Source organism: Perognathus longimembris, chromosome 14, assembly GCF_023159225.1.
Source record: "Perognathus longimembris pacificus isolate PPM17 chromosome 14, ASM2315922v1, whole genome shotgun sequence".
In the NCBI taxonomy this organism is placed as follows: domain Eukaryota; kingdom Metazoa; phylum Chordata; class Mammalia; order Rodentia; family Heteromyidae; genus Perognathus; species Perognathus longimembris.
In genome coordinates, this window is record NC_063174.1 from 18008522 (window position 1) to 18026411 (window position 17890).

General features: G+C 35.6%; 1 pseudogene; it reads left to right on the forward strand.

The window, feature by feature from the left end:
• The window catches only part of LOC125362995, a 101559-nt pseudogene extending 84525 nt beyond the window's left edge, over positions 1-17034 (forward strand).
• Positions 17035-17890: the final 856 nt, after the last annotated feature.

A 17890-nucleotide genomic window follows, 5' to 3' on the forward strand; every position in this document is an offset into this window, starting at 1 on the left:
GGTATTAATCCAATGAACTCAAAGTAATGGAAACCAGAGGAGTTTTTTTTTTAATACTTTGTTGCTCTTTTTGTTTTCTGTACTTTTTTACTTGTTGGTAAGTTTATCTTTTGGGGATAAGGTAGCAGGGAGCACAGAAATGGTGAGGTCAAGGCTAAGCAAATGCAGCAGTGATACTCACTAGCCATTATATTGAAAATAACTATACAACTTGTGGAGGGGAGTCAGGAGGGAAAAACTGGGGAAGAATTAGGGAAGAGGTGACACTGTTCAAAAAGAAATGTGCTCATTACCTAACTTACGTAACTCTAACCCTTCTGTACCTCACCTTTACAATAACAATAAAAAGAAAAGAAAGAATCAGTTATTTCTTAATGTAAGATTAAAATAAAATCACAATGGAAAAATAATAAATAAAAGTAGAGCACTCTGTTTGTATAAAATGAAGTACATAAATACATTTTAACTGATGAACAACAAAATATTTTTAGAGAATAATTTCTTAGATATTCTTAGATATTGGCATGTAAAATAAAATTATTTTCCTTAAACAACACAGAATTTTTATTTGGTGAAATAACTCAATTACATTAGTTGGTCTGCTTTTTCTCTTACCCAATTGACTATTATTTCTCCTGCTACTGGGACTTCTAAGACCCCTTAGTAGTTGTTTTTTACTTAACAGACAAGAAAAAAATATTTCTTAGTTCTCTGAGCAAGTCAGTAAGTATAAAATGAGAGGGAGAAAAGAGTTGTCATTGCAAACATTCTAGGATATGATGTGTAAGCTATTCTTCAAGGAAAGATGTCATCACTTCTAAAATACAAAATAGAATGCAAAATGAACCACAAGTGCAGTGTTCACCAGCTTCGTGTGGCAGAGGACAGTGTGGTGGCCAGTGTCTTCTGACTCTTCACCTTGAACCAAATCTTTGCCTCCATGTGGCTAGTATAACTTGGCTATGTTTTAAATCTAAGAAACACATGACATTGTAAAGGTACCAGAAATAGAAGAATGTAGGTTCAGCCACAATTTTATTTTATTATATCATCAAACAATAATATTATATACATAAGGATGCTTTGTACATATGTTATTCACTAAGTGACAATGACTCAGGCCTATAGAAATCTCAGACCCAGAAGATCTCAGTTTGAAGTCAGCCAAGGCAAAAAAGTGCCTGTTAATCTCTAATTAGTCAGCAAAATTCTGTTGTTTATTTGTTTTGTTTTTGTTGCCAGTCCTGGGGCATAGACTCTGGGCCTAAACACTGTCCCTGGCTTCCTTTTGCTCAAGGCTAGCACTCTACCACTTGAGTCACAGCGCCACTCCAGGCTTTTATCGATATATGTGGTGCTGGGAAATCAAACCCGGAGCTTATGTATATGAGGTGAGCACTCTACCACTAGGCCATTTTCCCAGCCCGCCAGCAAAATTCTGTACTGGACTTGGGGCTCCAGTGGTAGAAAATCGGCTATGAGCAAGAAATCTAAGCATAGGAGTGAGGACTTGCATTCAAAATCAGAATCAGCATATATGTATGTGTATATATATGTATATATAAAACACATATGTTAAATATTTCATCTTTCTTTTTTATTTATTTTAATATGACTATGTTTTGTTCATGTTCTAAAATTCTTTTTTCTTTATAGTCAAATAGAAACATATTTGTATTCCATAACTGATGTCAATGAGAATTTATCTTACTTCTAAAATAGTTAAATTAAATATATACTACTGAATAAAAAAATAGTTAAGTCAAGTTCCAATGTCTCATGCTTGTAATCTTAGCTACTCTCAGGAGGCTGGTTGAGGTTTGTTGTTCAAAGCCAGCCTGGGCTGGATCCTCTGTGGAACTCTTATCTCCAATTAACCACCAGAAAACTGGAAGTGATGCTGTGGCTCAAAGTGGTAGAGTGCTAGCCTTGAGGCCCAGAGTTCAAGGCACACCACCAACAACAACAATTACAAAAAAAGCCAGGCATCAGTAATCTCAGGCTACTCAGGATATTGAGATCTGCTGATCACAGGTCAAACTAATCAATACAGGAATACATGTAAAACTCTGATCTCCAATTAAATACTAAAATGACTGTAGTGCAAAGTGGCATAGTACTAGCTGTGAACACAAAAGCTGAGGAACAGTATTCCATTCCCTGAGTTCAAGTCCCAAGACTGGCACCAAAAATATAAAATAAAATAAAAACTTAGGGACTACTTCACAATTGGAGCACGTTATTCTTGTCTCTGACTATAGAGAGCTTTCAGCATTATAACGGGAGCAAAAGCTTACTTGAAAATAATCATGTGATATAGAATGTGATCAATAAAGTTAAAATATTGTTAATTGATGCCATGAAGCTTATGCTTCAAAAGATAATGGCGAATATACCACTCCTCCCATGCCTCAAGTTGGAATCATTGCTTTCTCTTCATATTGACTCTTCAGAGCACTAATTCCATTTATCTTTGTCCCAAAGTAGCTAAATAAAACTTAACATTAATAACCATAGTAATAATCCTTCCTGCTTTTAATAATCATATAAAACCAGAAATGTAAAAGATTTTACAAATACACATACACACACACACACACACACACACACACACACGCACACAAAACCTTGAGCTAGAAGTCAATATTAGCCCCTGAATGCTACAAAAGAAGACAAACACAAAAAGGAAAATGTCTTCAGCAATAATTGATTCCCAAATAAGTTATTATGGCATCATTATCTTTTATTTCTCCTTTCACTAATTAGATGTTTGAAGAAGGTTTTATGATAGTTGAAGACTTTCCCTGTTAACAATATCAAGTTCTGCAGGAAAATTTTAATGTAAGTAGTTCTTCCTCCTGCAGAGACATTATACTCTTTTTTTGGCTACAGTTCATGGGAACTCTATTCTGATCTCTTTTATAATAAGTATCACATGTGAAGGAAAATGCTGTATCATTTTTGCCATTAAAATCTATGTAGGATAGATACCTGAATATCTATTATATACGCTACTTGCTCAATTGAGGACTGCAAGGAATGAGCAGAGATGTTTGCATGTCAAACATGTAGACTACTTGGAGAACCAAACAGGAGTTAGAATGGCAAACTATAACTAGTTTATTTTATTGCACTTGGACAAAAGGCCAATTCATTCTGTCTTAGAGGAGTTTCCTAACACATTTACAAGTGATGTATAAGCTATGTATTGTTGGAGAGATACTGAGTATCCCAAAAAAGTAAGCACTAACAGGAAAAAGAGTTCCCATTATATATGCTAAAATATGCACATTAAAAAGCAACTTGCAATGTGGAGAGAAGCATAGATTTAATCTGGAAGGTGTAAAGGAAATGATCTGCTCTCGATAATGGGCATTCTTACTGGGGTGAGGTGGAATCTCAATGTTGTTTTGATTTGCATTTCTTTTATGGCTAGAGATGTTGAGCACTTCTTCATGTGCCTCTTGGCCATTCTCATTTCAGAGAAGTCTCTCTTTAAGTATTTAGCCCATTTTTTTTTAGTTGTTTCCTTGAGGATTTGATTTGAGGGAACTTAATTTTTTGAGTCCTAAGTATGTTTCTGATATGAAGCCCTTCTTTGTCTGTTGTATAGCCAGTGAAGATCTTTTCTAGTCTGAGGGCTTTCTATTTATCTTGTAAGCTATATGCTTTGCTGTGCAAAAGTTCTGCAGTTTGGTGTAATCTCACTTGTCCAAACTTTCTTTTTTGCTGTGTTTCTGGGCCTTTATGAAGAAAGTTTCAACCTGTGCCAAGGAACCCTAAGGGAACACTGCTACACTTTTGGTGGAAGTATAAACTTGCTCAACCCCTCTGGAAAGCAGTGTGGAGGTTCCTCTAAAGGCTAAATGTAGAGCTCCCCTGACCCAGCAACCCCACTTTGGGGCATTTACCCAAAGATCACAGGCAAGATCACACTAACGTTAACAGCACAACTATGTTTACCCCAGCACAATTTACCATAGTTACAATATTGAACCAATCCAAATGCCCCTCAGATGAATGGATCAAGAACATGTGGTACACATACACAATGGAATTATATGTTTCTATTAGAAAGAATGAGTTGGCTCCATTCGTGAGGACATGGAAAGACTTGGGGAAAAAATCATACTTAATGAGGTGAGCCAGACCCAAAGAAACATAAACTCTATGGTTTCACTCATTAGAAACAATTAGTACTTATCTAGGATAGCCCTAGCAGAGGAGCAATGTACATACGATTACATAAGATGTTGCTAAGCAAAATAACTCCAAGATTTAGAAATAAGTGGTTTATCTTTGTTGTTATTTTCAGCCTTTTCTTTTGTCTTTCTTCCTATGGTTTTACCCCTGATGTCCCTGTATCTGACTTTGGTGTAATGGCTCTTGTATGGAACTCGGGAAGGGGAACATCAAAATTGAGAGACAAAAAGTAAAAGGTGGTAACAAACTGTACAAGAAATGTATCCAGTGCCTAAAGTATGAAACTGTAACCTTTCTGTACATCAGTTTGATAATAAAAATTTGAAAAAAAAAGTAAAAGGTGGGCTGGGGATATGGCCTAGTGGCAAGAGAGCTTGCCTCGTATACATGAGGCCCTGGGTTCGATTCCCCAGCACCACATATACAGAAAACGGCCAGAAGTGGTGCTGTGGCTCAAGTGGCAGAATGCTAGCCTTGAGCAAAAGGAAGCCAGGGACAGTGCTCAGGCCCTGAGTCCAAGGCCCAGGACTGGCCAAAAAACAAAACAAGAAAAAAAGTAAAAGGTGAACCAATGCAACAGCCCTACTTACAAGACAATATTCTGTAAACCAACTGTACAAGTCTGGATGGAGAGGGAACCATGGAGGGATGAAAGTGTGAGAAAGACGAAGGAGGAGGTAACAAGTTTGATAAGAAATATACTCATTGCCTTACATATGAAACTGTAACCCCTTTGTACATAAATAGAAAAAGGTCTGCTCTGAGAGCTAAGAATGCCTAAACACATCGCAGCATGACTACAATCTTACTGGAGTTCCCAAGAGAATGCTTCTGAGTCAGATTCAGCCTTCCAGAGCCTTGCCATCTGAACAATGAAAAAGAAATATTTAAGCCCTCATTTCCTATTATTTCTAACTCTTCAATAAAACTGAATGTTCTGCCCATCCTTTGGTGTTTGTAGTATGGAATAAGGTGGAGGAAAAAGGCCTATGTCAAGTTAACTTCTTCCCCCCAGGCCCATGCCTTCTATTTGGGGGACCCATGAGCAATTACAATAATGGTACTCACCACGAAAGAAGGGCTGGGGCCTCAGTGAAATTAGGAATAGCAACAAAGCACACAAGCAATTAAGCTTAGCAGAAATAGGCTTGAAGCAAATCCCTTTCCTATGAGTCTGAATTGGAGAGATCTTGAATACCTAAGCTTCAAACTCACTGAAATTTCACAGTGTAGTCTTTATGACAATTTTTATTTTCTTTCCATAGCAAAGAAAGGTCTTTATAATGTTATGGGAAATTAATTTCTGGTTACTAAACTAGTAAAATACCCTCTGAAGATGGTATTTTCATGGGGTAGAGACAATGATGTAACATATGAGAAGGAGATAGGGAAACCATACATGTAAATTTTTATAATTGTTTCCTTGCTTAAGACCAGAAGAGATCAAGACATTGGGCTCTTAATTCACATAATCAAAACTATGTTTTCTATATCTGTCACTAACTAGCTGGTATAAGCTGAGGCCAGCATCCTCTCATAGCTTTCCAAAATTCCCCTGGAAATCATAATAATGATATGAGAAATAAATGATACAAAATATACTAAGTCCTTAAATGCTAGGGTCAAATTTTCAAAGTTATCTTTTTCTTCACATTGTAAAATGTATATACCCTATAATTACTGCTTTAATAATGAGAAATTATCTTACACTGTTCATAAACAAGGGGCTGTAGACTCAGTAAATGTTGTTTACTTCCATTTTTAGTTTATGATATTCAAAAACTCTCCAGTCAAGTTGTAAATCACTAGCACAATATACTTCCTTAACTTTTAATTATGCATTAATTTCTCACCTGAGAAAACTTGGGATGTATTCATATAAGCCATCTTTAGAAAAGTTATGGCTAGAACGTGAACATGAAAGTTAAATAAATGGCATTGATAGATCTAGAAGACAGAAAGATTGGCAAGATTTTGTGAACAAGAGAGGAACAAGATGCCTCATTCCAGTGGGAAGATGATAAAGAAGCATAATATTTTGGGGACCAAGATGAGAGAATTTCAGGAGAGAAAAGACAACCCATGTCAAATGTTCCACAGACAACAAGGAGAAATGATAGGATTATTCTGTGAATTTGGCAGAAGGCCAAGTTGAAAGATGTAGTCTTAAAAAAGAAAGATAGCAAGATGTATAAATGTCAATTTAAGCTATTTTTCAAGAACTTTGAAAATGAAGAAATACAGTATAAGAGAAATCCAAATAAGGAATAAGGAATTGAGCTTTATTAAACTACCACAACATCCCAAAGTAATATATCTTGGCAACAATCCACATAGTAATAAAGAGTAAGCATATGTATGCCATCCCTCATTCAATATGAACACACAGCATGGGCTGTGTAGATACTAATACATTATGGTTTGAGAAATATGTTATTGAGATTGTCGTTTTTGCATTTTAATCACCTTTTTCTTCTCTTTTTATTGCTATTGTAGAGTTAATACACAGAGTGTTACAGTTACATGAATCAGATGAGTAATGAGTAAACCATGTCTCCCCTTCCATCATCTCTCCCAGTTTTTCCTTCCCATCTCCACCCACAAAATATCCAGTTCATTTTCCACACCCACCTTTAATGTGCCCTACCTTACCCTCCCAAATATAAACAAACATACAAGACAAAAGAAAAAGAAAACAGCAACAAAGACATCTTAAAATGTCTCTTGTTTTCTTTTCTTGGAGTTCATTCCTCCTCCCCTCCCCCTCCCCCTCCCCCTCCCCCTCCCCTCCTTTCTCCTCCTCCTCCCCCCTCCCACTCCTCCCCCTTCCCCTCCTCCCGCCCCTCCCCCTCCTTCCCCTCCCTCTCTCCCTTCCTCTCCCCCTCCCCCTCCTCCTCCGTTGCTGATCCAGGGACATGAACTCAGGGCCTGGGCTATGTCCATGAGCAATTATTGATCAAGGCTAATGCTCTACACTTGAGTCACAGCTGGACTTCCAGCTTTTTGACAGTTTATTGGAAATCAGAGTCTCACTGACTTTTCCTGCCCAGTTGGCTTCAGTTGCAATTTTCAGATCTCTGTTTCCTGAGTAGCTAGGAATATATGCATGAGCCACTGATGCCTGGCTAGAACCCAAGCTTTTAAAGCCTGTCTCATAGATAACTGTGTATTAGGAAAGAAAAATCAAGGCAGTGGAGTTTTTACTTATATATAGTCTTTAAATGGAGCCTGTATGCTGTTATGTTGTCATTTTTATTTTATGCTATTTTATAGAACATGGTAAGGTGCTGAACACATAATTGATATTCAGAAGTTATTTACTCCTAAAAGTCATGATTTAATTGTTGTTTTATTTACCCTATATTGAGGCCTTCTTAAAGGGAGACAGATTGTAAGTAATATGTTATGAAATACATCGTTTCCCACATACTGTTAAAGAAAGTTACCATTTACTGTCAATGTGAAAATTGCAAATAATTTTTGGGTGTATTTATTTAACCATTTTATTATTTTATGGCCTACAACAAGTGCATTTATTTCCAGGCACACAGCCATCCCTAAAGTACAATATGATTTTAAATGCTCTGTGGCAGAACTTATCATGCAGTTGTCCTTAAAATATAACTATGGGTTTCATTTTGTTAGGGAAATTAATCTTGCTTTTAAGTATTATTCACTGACTTATAATAGGAAATGAAACATTTTAATTTTACCATGTACAATAACAAAAGGTCTTTTGATGCAAGTATAACTTTGAAATTACTCTCTCTATATCCATAGAAACAAAATTAGGGTGTTTCTACAAAAATATATTAACTCTTTGTAAGTAAGCCTAGACCATAGAACACAAAAATAATCATTTAAATTAATGATAAATTTCCATCACTTTAAAGGAAATCATGAAATAGTTATTTTGCATATCACTTACACAAGTAGTTTGTCCATTCTATCATTTCCATATTAATTAGTGAGAGCTTTCTAAATATAATTTTCAGTCTCATAAATATTTCTTTCCTTTGGCATAATTCTTTCTTTTTATATTACAGCTATGTAATTTAATTTTTTCTTTTTGTTAAAGGCTGAAATGAAACACTGGACAGATCTCGATGTTTATTCTAAACAATCATGGTCATCTTATTCCTTCACCAGGCTATTCTATTGTACTGTATTCTGTTCCATTCTATTCTATATATTTATTTAGTGGAACTCAGGGCATGGGAACTGTCTCTGAGCTTTTTCACACAAGCCTAGAGCTCTACCACTTTGAGCCACAGTGCCACAGTTAATTGGGGATAAGAGTCTCATGAACTTTTCTTCCCCAGGATGGCTTCAAACCACTATCCTCAGATCTCAGTATCCTGAATAGCTTGGATTACAAGCGTGAGCCACTGGCACCCAGCTTTTATTTTTATTAGATATTTTATATATACTTAGTTGAAAGTCACTTCAAACATTTTGGGAAGGAACACTAATCAATTCAACAATATCTTTGTATTGAGTCAGTAGGATTTTTTAAGTGTTATTATTAAGGTATTGTGCATAGGGTTTAACATTTCATAAGTCAGGTAATGAAAACATTTATTTTTGGACACATCACTCCTTTGCTTTGTGAGATTTTTTTTTTTAAAGCCATGGCAGAAGGGGATGGGAGAAGTGAAAGAGGAAAAAAGGGAAAAGTCTAAACACTCTTGTCAAATAAATGTAACCTCACTAATCATGGTAAGGCATCTCTTAGGAACAAAATGTAGTAGCAGCGTAATTCCACCAGTGTGTCTAGTCAATGAACCTATCACCTTCTCTCTCATTGTTGGAGAAGAGTTCTTGTAATAATGCACACATCCTATTTTAATGAAGAAAAGCAGCAGACTTGTTCTGAATTGAAGGGTACATAATTATACTTTAGTTTAGTGACTCATTTTGTGTTCCTTCTCATCTCTACCTCTATCAGCAGCTAAGGAAAATTCATGTTAAAGGCATCAAAAACAAATTTCTTTGTGAATATGACTGTATCAACTTAATAGCCTTCTCTGGTGGAGTGACAGCTGAAACTCTGAATCCTCTGAAATGGTTTGTAATGAGAACTGAGTCCCTATTGTAAAAGCTTCCCTGTGAGTAAATGCTTACCAACCATAAGATAACAGAAAAGCAGGTAGTGGGCCTACTTTGGGAATAAGTAATGAGTATACCTTGAAAGAAATTTACATCATCCCTATATGTAAAATACTTGAATTGGTTTTTATTTTCCACTTGTTGAAAAGATGGTTAGAATGTATTCTTCACAAATGTATGTTCATAACAGAGTAATCAATAGTTTGGTAGCCAAATATGTGCTTATACTAAAACAAAATTTAAATTCAACTGTGATGTTACTATAAGACCTCTTAATGCTCAGCTAACTAGAAAATACAATCAGCTACCTATTTTTTTACAGCATACTGCATATAGACTTTAGCTCTTAATATTACATAAATTTTACTACCTACTTCCAGGTAATTGCAGATAGCTATAATGAGCTTCATACATTAAAATAATTTTTGATTATTAATAAAAGTATTGTTTCATGTGAAATTATGAGGTAAGATTCCATTACCACCCATGTTCTTCTATAACCTTCAAACTAGACTGGATAATCCAGTCATAGACTTTGATACAACTGTAAATGCACCTCATATTAAAGTTACTTTTTACTTCAATCAAAGTAGATTATAAACTTCATATGTTTTCCAATTTACTTATTAAATATACAATGCTCTCTATGATACATAATAGCTTTAAAAAAGATATATTGAATAATTGTATTTAATGTATGAATTAATAAATATAACTCTTTTTAAGCACAGAATATAAAATATTAGTAATAAAGATTATGTGATAGGAGTAGATAATTTCTAGAAAAGCACCTAAATATTTGCTGGCCAGATAAAACATTACCTTGAAAGTAAGGTTTTATTCAAAGTCAATGCATAATCTTATACTATTGTTTAAGCACAAAAATTGTCTTCTGGAAGCATATTTCACACATGTACTGACTTTATTGGTAATGCTTAACTCCTTTGATATGACTATTTGGGGCTTTATAAGATTATCAGATGTCAAAGATGACTATTGGACTGGAAACAGTATCACAATATTTTAGGATTTACTGTTTTCAGTATACCTATCAGAGATTTTTAATTTATTTTACATGTATCTATTTGTAAAATCTTCTAAAGGATATTTTGCATATGGTTTTCCTGTATGTGAGGTGCTAAGAAAATTTGTACTATTTTAAGCCACTGAGAATTAGTCAGTAGAGGGTGTTACACAGCCTTATTGCAGCAAAAATATCTGATGCTCATAATATCTTGCTGCCATTCCTATTTAGTGGTATGCTTCTCTGAATCTCTCATCTATGCTGTTAAAACACAACTTAGAAATCTGGTAGAAAAGAGTTTTTCTAGTTTATACTTGACTTTTTATATGAAACACTAAAATATGACATGTACTGCTTTAAAATGTTTTGAATAAATAAGTAGTGGTGGTTTCAAAATTAATTTGAAATCAGCTTTTATAGTGTTTGTTTTTGGGTTTTTTTTTTGCCAGTCCTGGGGCTTGAACTCAGGGCCTGAACACTGTCCCTGGCTTCTTTTTGCTCAAGGCTAGCACTCTGCCACTTGAGCCACAGCACCACTTCCGGCTTTTCTATATATGTAGTGCTGAGGAATGCAACCCAGGGTTTCATGTATACAAGATGAGGCGGGCACTTTACCACTAGGCCATAGTCCCAGCTCCTACAGTGTTTATTTTTTAGTGAAAAGACTGGAAAAGCAATATTTATAACAGAAAAATATTTATTGAAAAGATAGTACTTTAGAAATTATAATTTACATAACACATAATAGTTACTTCTAGAAAATCAATATCTCCTCAATCTTAAAATAGATCTTAGTTGGATGTTTTAGTTTAATATGTGAAGTTAAATTAAATGAAACTAACTTAGTTTATTTTAAATTTGAGACTAATTTATCAATGTAACATTTGAGCTAACAAATCAGTCATAGCAAATTCTCTTGGGGGGCGGAGGATAGACAAAATATAAAAGAACAAACTCAACCCAACTGAATCCAAACCATTCCATACCATATCAAGAAACATAAATCTAGGTGGTAATAGATTTTGAATTATGACTTGGTGCTTTGGGATGTTGACAAACTTTCTTACCTGCCTCAACTCCCACAGTGCCATCAAGGTGACTATTTAAGGGGTGGGGGTTGGGGTGTCGATCTTGTCAGTTTTGTGTTATCTGGAGCTTTCTTGTTTAAGTTCTGGTTCACAAATTAGGAAATACATTATTTATAGAAAAACACTGTATACATCTTACAAGTAAATGATATGCAAGAGCTTCCAGCAGTTTGGAACAAAGACTATATTGAACCCAACTACTGTTATTAACAATGGAAATAATTATATTCACCATCGTACCTTTCTCTGGAGATCTCGGGAAACACTTTGAAAAACTTTATAAATATCGTGATTTTCAGAGAGAGTAGAAGTTGAATTCTAACTCATTAGCAGGTCACATTTAATTAATGTGCAGCTAGATTTGCACATCAAGAACCAGGACAAATAGCTCTCTGCCGATTGCTAATTTAAAAGAAGAATCAAGACATTTTTCAGTAGAAACAGCAGTTCAGCATTGTGCCTGAATGCCACCTCCAAACTGACTGTGCTTTTACATATCTCATGGTTTTCATTCTAATTAAGGCCACTGTTGCTTTCATAATGTCTAGGGACTGATTTACAAAACAACATCCTTGGGCCTGGAATTGTCAGAGATTATTTCATCCTGTTGCCTCCTTTCTTTCCTTTTACTAAGGAACTTGTATTGCAGTTTACAAATATGAATTTGGGGCCAAACTAAAAAACTAACCTGCTGGATTAAATCTCAATCATTTTCATTCTATAGTAGGTAGCAGTGTTGTTTAGAGGAAGGGCATGAAAAAAATGTCCCAGTGCTATTTATTGGGTGAGAGGAAGCAACAATGTGTTAGAAAGTTAGGATAGTGCCCACCATAAAGGTTGGCTATAGGAATTAAGGGAATAAAGTGCTTAGAAGGTGCATGAGATACTGTAACAGAAGTCTCTTATTTTTGTTAATATGGTCAAGTTCCCTGGCTTGGTTCGTTTGTAATTCCATGTTGAAGATTATACACTCTTGAAAGAATAACTGTTTAGTTAACTTTAAGTTATACTTACTCACTGATTTTCTTCAGCAAGATGAAAAATTCTTATTTGTCAATGAATGTTTTGTTTCTGCAATATGCTAGGTTGGGTTTCACATCAGAATTCTGTTGGCTTCATAAAATGAATTCAAGGTTTCTTATTTTTCAATTTGTTTCAAAACTTTGCCTGATGGTCATTATTACTTCCCTTATGTTCTAGTCACCAGTATTATTTATTGGTGTCTTTCTATTTCTCAATTCATTTATAATCATTATTGAAATTTGATACTTTATAATTTCCATTTGGTTAGTATTTTACTACACTTCACTTTATACAGTATTTTAACTCTATAAGCCTAAAATTACACAAAATGTCACATTAGCCTTCCAACTTCTCTTGTTGTCCCTGTTAGTGATTTATGTCTTTTGCTGTGTTTTAACTGGTCCTCCAAAGGCTTATCAAATATTTTTAGACTTCTCAAAAATGATTTCAATCTATTGTTTTCCCAGTCTTTGATTCTTCCTTTTATTTATTTATTTTTTTACTTTGGCTTTCACAGTTAATATTATTTGTATTCCAGTTATTTTAAAGGTTTTTTTTTTTTTGCCTTTTTTTGACGTTGATGCTAGTACAATGGATTTTTATCCTTTCTGGTCTAAATACCTTTAGTTTATTTATCAAGTGAGATATTGATTCTTTGGAGTTAGTCTTAAGATCCTTGTATATTCGAATATTAGATTCTTGTCAGATATACCGTTGGCAAAGATTTTCCATTCTATATGCTTATTCTTTACCTTAGAAACCAGAGCCTTTGTGTGCAGAAGCTTTTTAGCTTGATACAATCTCATTTGTTAATTCACTAAATTTTTGAGCTACTGGAGTTCTACGAGGATGTTCCAGGTTATGCCATTAATTTCTGGTGTTTTCCTAATCTTTCCTACAATAGTTCTTAGGTTTCAGGTCTTAAGTTATGTCTTTCATTCATCTTATATTGATCTTGATACAATTTCAATTCAAAGACATAGGAGTGAGAAGTAGGGATCCAGTGTTAGTCTTTCACATGTAGATATCCAATTTTCCCAGATACATTTGTTGAAGAGACTATTCTCATTCCAACTTATATTTTAGATTATTTTGTGAAAAATCCATTGGTTGTTAAGTGCATGGGCTTACTTCTGGTCTTTGAGTCAGTTACTTTTGTGTTTGGGCCTGTTTTTGTGCAAGTACTGAGCTGTTTTTGTTATTATAGCTATTCCTATTTGTGGATGATATTATCCTTGAAGGTTCCTTGCACTGAAAACCTCTAGACTTGAAAAGGCTTTTGACAGTGTAACAGAAAACAAAATCAGAACACTAGAATTAGTAGTGTTCTGTATACCAACAATGAACATTATGATAAGAAAATTAGGAAAAAGCTCTATTCACAATATCTCCAAAAATAATAAACTTAACCAAGGTGTGAAGGACCTCTATAATGAAAACAATGAATCACTGAAGAAAGAAATTGAAGAAGACATGATAAGATGTTCCTTGATTAGTAGAATCAATATTGTGAAAATGTCTATATTGCCAAAAGCAATCTAAAATTTAATACAAGTTCCATTAAAATCCTAATGTCATTCATCATAGAAATAGCAAAAGAATTCTTAAAACTCAAGAAATACAGAAGTTCTGGAATAGCCAAAGTAATCCTGAGCTAAACACTTGAGATATCATAATTTCCCACTTTATACTATAAAGCCATAATTAAATTTTATTGAACATTTATAATTTCACTATTTTATATTTCCCTCCCTCCCTCCCTCCCTTCTTTCCTTCCTTCTTCCTTCCTTCCTTGCATCTTTCCGCCATCCTTCCCTCCCTCCTTTGTTCTCCCTCTGTGTCTCTGTCTCTGTCTCTCTCTGTCTCTGTCTCTCTCTCTGTCTCTCTCTGTCTCTCTCTCTACGTTTTTTGCAGTTGTGTAAACCAGGGAATTATGCATCCTAGGCAAGTATTCTAGTCTAGAGTTACATCTATGACACATCTATTTTCTATTTGTAACATCTTTTCTTGTCCCTTTTATATTTTTCACTTCACACTTTTTAACTTAGTTTATAACTATATGTACCTCTTTAAAAATGTGTCAAGGTGATGTACAGAGGTGTTACAGTTACATACATAAGGGAGTGAGTACATTTCTTGTCAAACTTGTTACTCCCTCCTTCATTTTTCTCCTATTTTTCCTCCTCCAATCCATCCCCCCCAAGTTGTACAGTTAATTTCCAACATATTGTCTTGTGAGTATTGCTGTTGCATTGGTTCATTTTTTTTCCCTTTGTTTCACCATTTTGATGCTCCCCTTCCCTTCCCTAATTCAGATAAATGTATATACAATACCCAGGGCACCAAAATCAAATTCAGTGACAACAAGGGGTTAAACCATGGAAAAGACAAATGAAAGAAAAAATAATTTCACATAGCACATTAAAATAACAACAACAATGAAAAATACTCTTGTTTCCATATCTTAAAGGTCTTTTCACATAGCATCATCTTATATGATCGTATATAGATAGTTATTGAGCCGTTGTGATCCTCTGGTAGGACCATCCTAGACATGTATTACCAGTGAGGAAAGCCATGGAATCTGTATTTCTTTGGATCTGGCTTACTTCACTTAATATAATGTTTTCCAAGTCTTTCCATTTCCTTATGATTGGGGCAATGTCATTCTTCCTAAAGGAAGCATAGAATTCCATAGTGCATATATACCACATTTTATTGATCAATTCATCTACTGAGGGACATCTGGGTTGGTTCCATACCTTAGCTATGATAAATAATGCTATAATGAACTTGGTTGTGCTGGTAGCTTTAGAATGGCCTTGTTAGTGATCCTTAGGGTAAATGCTCAGAAGTGAGGTTGCTGAGTCTTAGGAGAGCTATATGTTTAATCTTTTGAGGAGACACACCATACTGCTTTCCAGAGTGCTTGATCTAGTTTGCCCTACTACCAACAATACAGTAGCATTCCCACAGATTGGGAGAATATCTTCACTAGCCATATAAGAGACAAGGGATTAATATCTAAACTATACTTATATCAACAACTCAAAAATTAAATCCCAGAAAGCAAATCCTCAAGGAAACAATCATCCCATCAATAAATAGGCTAAAGATGTAAAGAGACAGTAGCAGCAGCGCCGGCTCCCATGAGGAGGTACTCTCGGCGGTGTTTCTCAAGCAGCTACAATTCTCACTACAGCGCCAGGACGACTCCGGTTCCTGTTGGTCCGCGGAGATCTCTCTCATCTTTCTCTGCTGCGGGAAACCGGGCTGAAGCGACTGAGTCCGCGCTGTAAACTCTTTATTGGTGGCTTAAGCTTTGAAACCACAGAAGAAAGTTTGAGAAACTACTAGGAGCAATGGGGAAAGCTCACAGACTGTGTGGTTATGAGGGATACTGCAAGCAAAAGATCAAGAGGATTTGGTTTTGTAACTTTCTCATCCATGGCTGAGGTTGATGCTGCCATGGCTGCCCGGCCTCTGATTGATGGGAGAGTGGTTGAGCCAAAACGTGCTGTAGCAAGGAGTCTGGAAAACCAGGGGCTCATGTGACTGTGAAGAAGCTGTTTGTTGGTGGAATTAAAGAAGTTACTGAGGAACATCACCTTAGAGATTACTTTGAAGAATATGGAAAAATTGATACCATTGAGATAATTACTGATAGGCAGTCTGGAAAGAAAAGAGGCTTTGGCTTTGCTATTTTGATGACCATGATCTTGTGGATAAAATTGTGTTGCAAAAATACCACACTATCAATGGTCATAATGCAGAAGTAGGAAAGGCGTTGTCTAGACAAGAGATGCAGGAGGTCCAAAGTTCTAGGAGTGGAAAAGGAGATGGATATGGAAGTGGACGTGGATTTGGGGATGGCTATAATGGGTGTGGAGGAGGACCTGGAGGTGGCAATTTTGCAGGTAGCCCTGGTTATGGAGGAGGAAGAGGAGGATATGGTGGTGGAGGACCTGGATATGGCAACCAGGGTGGGGGCAACGGAGGTGGTTATGACAACTATGGAGGAGGAAACAATGGTCCTGGAGGCAGTGGTGGAAGTGGTGGTTATGGTGGGAGGAGCCAATACTGAGCTTCTTCCTATTTTTCATGGGCTTCACTGTATAAATAGGAGAGGATGAGAGCCCAGAGGTAACAGAACTGCTTCAGGTTATAGAAATAACAGTGTTAAGGAAACTCTTATCTCAGTCATGCATAAATATGCAGTGATATGGCAGAAGACACCAGAGCAGATGCAGAGAGCCATTTTGTGAATGGATTGGATTCTTTAATAACCTTACTGTGGAGGAAGGATTGTAAAAAAAAAAATGCCTTTGAGACAGTTTCTTAGCTTTTTAATTGTTGTTTCTTTCTAGTGGTCTTTGTAAGAGTGTAGAAGCATTCCTTCTTTGATAATGTTAAACTTGTAAGTTTCAGGTGACATGTGAAACCTTTTTTAAGATTTTTGTCTAAAGTTTTGAAAAGCTATTAGCCAGGATCATGGTGTAATAAGACATAACGTTTTTCCTTTAAAAATTTAAGTGTAGAGTTAAGAAGCTGTTGTACATTTATGATTTAATAAAATAATTCTAAAGGGAAAAAAGATGTAAAGAGAGACTTCTCTGAAAAGGAAATAAGAATGGCAAATAAGCACATGAAAAAAATGCTCAACATCTCTGATCATAAAAGAAATGAAAATCAAAACAACATTGAGATTCTACCTTATCCCAGTTAGAATGGCCATTATAAGCATTTATTATGTATGATGTCTGTATTTATTTTATTTTTTTATTATTTTTAAAGAATTTAAATGTACTTTTAGTGAAAAACCTCAAGTTCATACTCATTTACTTAAAAAAAATGAAACCCACTTCATTTTTGTGTTATAACTCTTAAGAAAAATAAAAGTAAGTAATTATCTGCAAACAGATTAAAGACAAAAATCTAGGTGACAAACTACCTACAGAGTTCATACTCTGAATGTGACTAGCTCTGGAGTAAGAAGGAACACTGGAGCTATAGGCACTAATAAGATAGTGCACATCATGTTTCATCTTCATCATTTAAGTAGGCCCAAGACATGCACTGTTCTGCTCATTATGGGAAGCAATCTGATAGAACATGTTCATAGATGCACTTATTTGAATTAAAGTGCTGTTGGGAAACACAATTAAAATTGTGCATATAGGGCTGGGGATATAGCCTAGTGGCAAGAGTGCCTGCCTCGGATACACGAGGCCCTAGGTTCGATTCCCCAGCACCACATATACAGAAAACGGCCAGAAGCGGCGCTGTGGCTCAAGTGGCGGAATGCTAGCCTTGAGCGGGAAGAAGCCAGGGACAGTGCTCAGGCCCTGAGTCCAAGGCCCAGGACTGGCCAAAAAAAAAAAAAAAAAAAAAATTGTGCATATAAATTGCAATTACATGATCATACCTTTTATCTAGGTGTGAC